The sequence below is a fragment of the Cyprinodon variegatus genome, unplaced genomic scaffold, assembly GCF_000732505.1.
Source record: "Cyprinodon variegatus isolate N-32 unplaced genomic scaffold, C_variegatus-1.0 Scaffold378, whole genome shotgun sequence".
Lineage (NCBI taxonomy): Eukaryota > Metazoa > Chordata > Actinopteri > Cyprinodontiformes > Cyprinodontidae > Cyprinodon > Cyprinodon variegatus.
The window spans coordinates 20,486-28,370 of NW_015150831.1; the positions used below are offsets into that span (position 1 = coordinate 20,486).

Consider the following 7,885-nt stretch of genomic DNA (forward strand, 5'->3'; position numbering starts at 1 on the left):
ACTGTACCGTAATGACTTCTATAGCTGCAGCTAATGATTCCACAGGATATTTAAAGCTTTTCTAAATTTAGCCTCTGTGTCACTCCTTCCTCTCAGTCCTCCTCACCAAATTCATTATCACCTCTTTCTGTGAGGCGGCCGTGGTTCACATGTTCCTGCTCAGCTGTTTAAACTTTTAAAGCCCCTTAGATTGAAGCAACTTTTCCATTAACTGAGATGTGTGATGATTTCATCCATTATGTGATACGTTTCATTTTTATCAGGCTGCATAGTTTTACTCAGCATGTCTTCTGGTTTTATATGAGTTACATTTCAAATTGGTCATGCATATTGGAAAGCAGATGAGACGTTTTCTTACCCTACTGAGTATCAGTCAGGAACATTTCATAGAATCTTGCATAATGCGTGTGAGTGTAGGCAAAGCATAGACCTCAAACGCTCTGATCTCTCTCCTCCTGCTAATTGTTGCTTGCAAACGTGTTGACTCTACTTTTCTCTTTTTTTCACACAGATACTGGATCTGCAAGCATTCTTAAACGAGCATCCTGGTATAACGATCACCTCTGGCAGTCATGAGGAACAAAGGGTAAGTTCTCATTTCTCCAACTGTAACCCTATGTTGTCTCCAGACCACATTGTCTTCAGAAAACGTCTTTACTTTCTAATGATTAAGAAACATATCTTTAGTGTGACGAATAACAAGCAATGCTGGATTCTTGTACGGAAAACATAAAAAGCCAAAGGAAACATCTGGCGATGGGTCAAAAACAAGCAGTTCTAGCAGATAAACTACATTTTTCATTGTTGGGAATTCTCCACCAGCTTCTTTCTCTCATACTTCAGATTTTTTAAACCAATAACGTTTAACTTCAGGTGTTACAGTAGCAGCCATTCAAAATGTCCCCACTTTCCTTGATGGGTCCTTGGCTGGTCCCTTACACTTCCTAGTTAAACATCAATCTTTCTACTAAAACATTCTTTCTGTCATGATTTGTGGACATTAAGATTTAAAGAGAAGCATCATCTCCTGGTCAGACCCTATAATTCAGTGTTAGGGTGGAGTCAGAGTAAAAACTCCAGTGGCTGGGAGTGGGCTGCCATTCGGCTGGCGTTTGACTGGGAAGGGTCATTTTGAATGGCTGCTGTTGTATAATGGATGTTAGCAAAGCAGAGACATCACAGCCATGAGTACATCAAATTATACTCTTTAAATCAGCACTTCAGAAAGATTAAAATCTGTTAAAACAACATTTGTTTGGTTTTGGATTCTTTTAAAATAAAGTTGTATTTTTTGACTCATGAATGAAATTGGTTACAGTGCTTTCATTTCTACTTCAAGACTCCTTATTTTGATCAGTCAAAGCTGTTAGAATATGGATGGTTGAGATTTAATCTTGAGATATCCAAATAAAAATGTCAAAAATTCATTCTAAAATGTCAAATATGTACATTTAAATGCAGTATATTTTTTTATTTCAAAGTCAAAGCTGCATTTTTGGATTAAAAATATTCAGATTGTATTTTGATTTTCTTCTCATGCTCATTTCTCTTTATTCTGGTCACACAATAAGCAGCCTTGAAGAAGAAAAATAAAAAAAAAACAGTTTGGAAAATCTATATCTGATTTCATTTGTGAGGCAAAAACTGCAGCTAAACTTGCAAATACAAAGCATAAATATGTTAGACTTAGAGACTTAGATTTATTTTGTCATTTTGTTTACAGGAAAATACAAAATAAATTTCGTTAAGAACAGCTCTTCAGACAATTTCATTTTTTCAAAGTCAAACCTTGAAAACAGTAAAAAAAAAATACATAAAAACAGTAACATATGACTGTATATTTACAGTTCTAACATTTCAGGGTTTAATTCTTTGTTTGTTTGTTTTTTTCAAATAATAAGATATAATAAAATACAATAAAATAACCCATTTTACAAAACATTCAGCAGTGTAATGGCAGTGGGGAAGAAACTGTTATGGAATCTGCTGGACCTGCATTGGATGCTTTGAATATGTAATAATTGTAATATGTAATAATTCATTTAAATGTTTGGGTTGAATAATCTAAAATAATAAATTGGTCACATTTTGATGATAAATATTTTGAAAATTAAATGTAAAGCATTATTTTTTTATTATTTAAATTAAAGACAAAGTGGAGGATGTTTTTTTTCTGGGTGGATAATCCAAATCAGTGGTCCTCCTAATTGTCAATCATTCTGGTGATATGTTTACGTAAGGCCGTCCTACGTGCTCGTTCCCATTTTCACAAACCGGTGGTGAGTCTGACATAGTGGAAAAATTGCAAATCTTCTTTTGAAAAGTTATCTTGTATGAGCGATACAGTAACTTTTAAACAGAGCGTGCACCAGGAGAAAGGGGCTTGCACGCGCTTGCACGTTTAGTAGGCGTTCCTTCTCGGTAGCAGGTACAGGGTTGTGAATGTGTTTTTTTTTTGTTTTTTTTTTATGGAGAGGGTGAGTCTTTTTTTAAAAAAGTGAAAATCCTCGAATAAATCTTTAATCTAAAAATAATTTGCGATCTTGAACATAAAATTGAAATTTTAGCTTGGATGATTTATTTCTGATTTTTGAAATTAAAAAGCTTTTTTTGATCATTTTGATTATAAAAATTGGGAGACATTTGCTTCCATGTCCTGGGATAGGTCCAGGATGGGTGATTATATGTACAGCTGTTCATGGAACATGTTGTTGTATGGAGGCAGTGAATCTGGACCATGCTCATCCATCAGCATGGCCACGTCTCAGCCTCCTCCTCTTTACGTCAGCTTAGCTGAGCTACGATCCCTGCTTATACACCTTCTCTGGCACATATTTAATTCCTCCTCTCATATCTCTTCCTATGTGTCAGCACCTTTGCTTCTTTATAGGCTCCTTCTGAAATGAACTGACACGTCTGCTTTGAAATATCACCAAATTAAGACTGCTGGCATGTGTAAGCAACGCAAATAAACCCAGAAATCCACAAATCAGTCGGAGGGCGGCGCAGATCCTCTCCTATTAAAATGTTGTCCACCCTGTAATCTTGGAAAGGTTGTTTTGTGTTGCTGGAAGGTTTGGACTGATTCCACATTGATCATGGCTGGGTTTCATTCAGCCTCAGCTTGCTGCTCATCGCTCATGTGTGGGATGCTGGGCTCGTTCTGTCATTAATCCCAGTCTGTGTCGCTACATCCTTTCTTTTCCCTAGAATATCTTTTTCTTCCAATATGTCTTCAGGCTTCCTGCTTTTCAGACTTATTTATTCCACTGCTTGATCCATACTGGGAGCTCTTAGTCATTAATAAGGGCTATCCACCAGCTACGTCTCCATAGTAACCAACTTGTTTACTAACTTTAAAGTAGTAGGGACGTCATATTTAAATTTCAAATCTTTCAGCGGCTCAGTTGTTTCCCAGAGGTCAGTTCTAAGCTCAGATCAGAGGATCCAGAGGATAAACATCAGCTTATCAAACTGATCCACATTCTGACAAATAGTAGACAAATAAACATTTGTCCTGTTGTGGTTCCGGTTCTGGGATGGGTCCTTTTTTTTATTGCAGACTATGATTTGAGGCAGTCCCTAGACATTACATTTGTTTATCAGCTTGCGTGATATAATCAACGCTGAGTTTATTCTGAGTAAACTCTGTTTCAGATGCAGTGGCACCAGAGTAGAGTCGGTGTTAGTATCTTTGCTTGTGGGACACATTTTAATTAAACCGAGTTCAATTAAATTGATTTTTAGCACCGATTCACTTCACAGGTCATCTCCCAGCTCTCTGCTTTTAAATCGGAGCAACAGGCGCAAATTATATGCAGAGTTGAATAGTCAATAGAAAGTAATCAGGTTTTTACTTAATTGAATCGATGGTGTTTTTTTTATTATTAGTTTAAGTGCAATTCGTTTTGGTTGATGCTAATTATGATCCTGGAAATATCAATGGAAGTAAAATATTTATCCATTTGATCAGAGGATTCAGTCTTTCGCTGTCCGGGACCTTCCCAAATTAAACTGAAGACAGTAATGTATAGGGTGGATGTAAAGGTATTGTGATCCAAGGGCAAGGTGTGGTGCTGATGATGAAGGTTTAAACAGCTGGTGGTTAAACCCAGACCCCCATGGTTAAAACCTCACTATTAAAATAGTTTGGATTAATTACTGACTGATTATTTTACATATATCATTATGTAATATATAAATAAGTAATATTACTTATTACCAGTGGCAGCTGGTGGAGTTTTCTCCAGAGGGGGCTATAAAGTCAAAATAGACGTATACACTTTATAAAAACAAAATATCATTTCATCTACAGGTTTAGTTTTTGTACATAAATCTTGCTCTTCTGAGACTTTTTGAAGGTAAATCTGTGTTTTGCATGGTCCAATATTGTGTCACAAACCTAAAAGAATCATGTACTAGTTTAATAACGGAGAAGCTATTAGTTAGCATTACATTTTTTTAATAAATACATTTTTTTTTGAGAATTTCTTTATTTAAGAGCAACCATGTGAATCCCAGATTCTTCATTCTTCTTTGCCTTTTATAAAAAAAAAAGTGCTTTAAATCAGTCCTAGCTGTCTTTATCCATGCTGGGTCAGATGCTGACATTTGAAGAAGGAGGCAGGAAAGCAGAATAAAGCTTTAGCCTCGCTGCATGCAGTTAGCCAAGCCTTGTAGCTAAACCAGGTCCTAGAAAAGAACGTTTCTTGCCCCATTTTCTCTCTCTCTCTCTCTCTCTCTCTCTCTCTCTCTCTCTCTCTCTCTCTCTCTCCAATGCTTCTCCAACTGACTCAACCTGTCAATCACCCACAAAACATCTACGCTGTGGCGGGAGGTGGTGAGCAAATACACTTCCTGACTGTCATGGTTTTGGTTTTGTTCAAGTTTTATCTCTGAGTTTTCATTGGTCTTATTTTTCATTCTTGTGTTCTAGTTATTTTTGATTGTATTTTAGTTCTAACATGTTTCCTGTTTGCCCTCTTGTGTCAGTCTCCACCCCCACTATGACACTGTCACCTCAGGTCACAGCTTAGCTGTGCCCAGAGCTCTACTATAGCTTTGTATTGCGGAGGAGCTGCTGCACATGTACAACTTTTAACGAGAGTCAATGGGCAAAGATTTTTGCACCCTAGGGCGGAAATACATCACCAATAAGAGGAAAAATGTAATGATGCTATACCAGTCATTAAAGGTTAAATATTTATCTTGCACATCTAAAATATATATTGATGTATTTTGAAATATTTTAGATTTAGATATTTTATATTAATTTAAAATTATATATATATATATATATTTATTTATTTATTTATTTATTTATTTATTTATTATTTTTTTTTATGTCTTAATCAGGGCCATTGAGTGGGTGGGGCGGCGCCCTAGCCCACCCTCTATTGGCCAGCCACCGCTGCTTATTACTTATTTATATATTAATATATTAACCTTACATGATAGAGAGGATCATTGAAGCATAGGTAAGGGTTAAATTTAAAATAAGTAAGGGTTCAATTCAAAGCAACAGAAAACAACAGAGACATCATTTAGTTTCCTTCTTCAATTTCTACATGAATGTAATTCTGATTATTTTTATAGCAGGAGTTCATATTGCAAGCCACCAAAAGGCACTTTACAAGCTCAATTACATGCAGATTGGTTGAAAACTTTTCTATATAAGGAAACCAAGCAGATTTATTTTGTAGAATTCATTCAATCTGGATGAGTTTCTCGTGACAGTGTACAGCTGCTTACTAACTTAACTTTTCAACGATTCTTCATTTGGGCCATGTAGGTAGTGACAGTGGGAAGGAAAATTCCTCTTTAACAGAAAAAAATCCTCAAGTAGAACCTGGCTCGTTGTAAATGGCCATCTGATATGACTGACTGGAGGTTGCAAAAGGTAGCAGACACACAAAGGTAATACCGAAACTTTGATTTAGGAATATATTCTATTTGAGTAAGAAGTAAAAACTAAAGTAGTAGCTCCTGTAATGATTTGTATAGAAAATAAACATGTTCAAAAGTTTAAATAAAGCACATATTTGTAGTGAAAGCTTAGCCAATGTCTAGAATAGAGAGAGGGTTAATGCCTGAAAGATGGGACCAAGAGTGTGATCAATTTAAAAGGAGAACATGAAGTCGTGGGCAGCAGCAGCATAGCCATTTCCCAACTCCAGGACAGAACACCTAGCCAGATGTAGCTTCTATGAAGAGTAAAAAAGTGTAAATGTAAATAATAATAGTAATAATAACTATAACCGCTGCAAAATTGGAAAATTGTAAAAGAATGTAGGAAAATGATAAAAAGTGCTCCTTATGTCTTCCAGCAGCCTAAGGATATAGCAGCATATCTATAGAGAAAGTTTAACATAACCTGAGCTACTCTAACAATAACCTTTATAAAAAAATTAATTGCAACTGGTAGTTGGTTCCACAGGAGAGGAGCCTGATAACTAAAAGATCTGCCTCCCATTCTACTTTGAGAAATTCTAGGAACCACTAGTAAACCTGCAGATTGAGAGTGAAGGCCTCTATTAGGAACATAAGGAACAATCATATCCCTTTTATATGTGAAACCTTTCTTACTGTAGGTCCAACCTTAAAGTAACAAATGCATTAACTATTTTTTTTCAGGATCACTGCTGGAAAGATTCATTCTTTTTTTGGCAATATTCTTAAATTGAAAGCAAGAAATTCTTGAAACCTGTTTATTTATGGGCTTTTCACAACAAGTCGTAAGATAAAGTAACACCATTTTCAGCAGCCAATTTAGTAGCCTTGCAAGCCAGACTGACTGGTGCTGTGTGTATTCTGTACACTGCTTGTCAACCTGGGCCAGCTTGCAATCTTTGGCCTAAACCTACAAACCAATCACAGCAAGGAAGCCAGGAGTTTATGCCTTATTATTTTCCTGTAACTGTAGTAGTCAAGATGGTGGAAGCAACACAACAACGTTTTAAGATTCCCTTTATTGCGGTTCTGTTATTTGCAGTTGGAGGTGGTTAAACATGGTGAAGTGATGAAATTTACAGCAAGAAAGTATTGCAACATTACCATACAATCTTGCTCAGGATATTGTCCATGAACACACAGTGTCCACTCAACTATGGAGCACAGCTTGGCTAACAGCTGTTTCTCTGTGTTTAAATTATCACTTGTCAACCTAACTTTAGCAAGAGAGAGCAAGAATGTAAATTTTCTGTTCAGCCATTGTGCAGAAATCACCTCCTTCCGCTGTCATCCATCATAACGAAGCAGAAGTCTGGTCCAGAGATGATTTTTTTCACAAAGCTCAGTCCCTCTCCGGAAGCTAAAAATACTGTGAACTATTAGCCCTTATTTCTTTATTTCTTAATGATAATGGCTTACAGACCCCCAAAGGCCTTGTCTTAGAAAGCTATTGCATAACAGCAATTCCATAAAAGCATTTGGAATAAATATCCGTTGTGTATCATGGCCATCACCAACAAGAGGCTTTGACAATTTGTTTGCTATGACAACATTCACAAGGAGGATAATCTACAAAATTTGCCAAAAGAAAAGCTCAGTTATTTCTATAAATAAGCTTGCATAGCACTCTATGAAAGCATATTTATAGAAACAATGAGCAGACTGTGACTGTTACACACAGGAAATAGGTGTTGTATTGTGGCTGATGAGATAAAGGTGGTAGAATCAGGAGGAGGAGTGGAACGGCACAGAAATCATAGTTTCTGAAGTGCAGGGTGAAGTTTAAACTTTTATTATTTATTTGATGGAACCATGTTGGTTTTGATCCACTGGGTCCATACAGTGTTTTCAATTCAATTTATTTATATAGCGTGAATTCACAACACACGTCATCTCAAAGCACTTTACAGTTCACCAGATCATCCAGTCAGATTGA

General features: G+C 36.3%; 1 protein-coding gene across 1 annotated transcript in view; it reads left to right on the plus strand.

Annotated features, from left to right (window-relative positions):
* The first annotated feature begins 507 nt into the window (after positions 1-507).
* Positions 508-7,885, plus strand: part of hs3st5 (heparan sulfate-glucosamine 3-sulfotransferase 5) — a 61,331-nt gene continuing 53,953 nt past the window's right edge. Inside the window, exon 1 of the mRNA XM_015386801.1 lies at positions 508-586. The gene's annotated coding sequence lies outside the window, so the exon portion shown is untranslated. The remainder of the gene's footprint in view (positions 587-7,885) is intronic.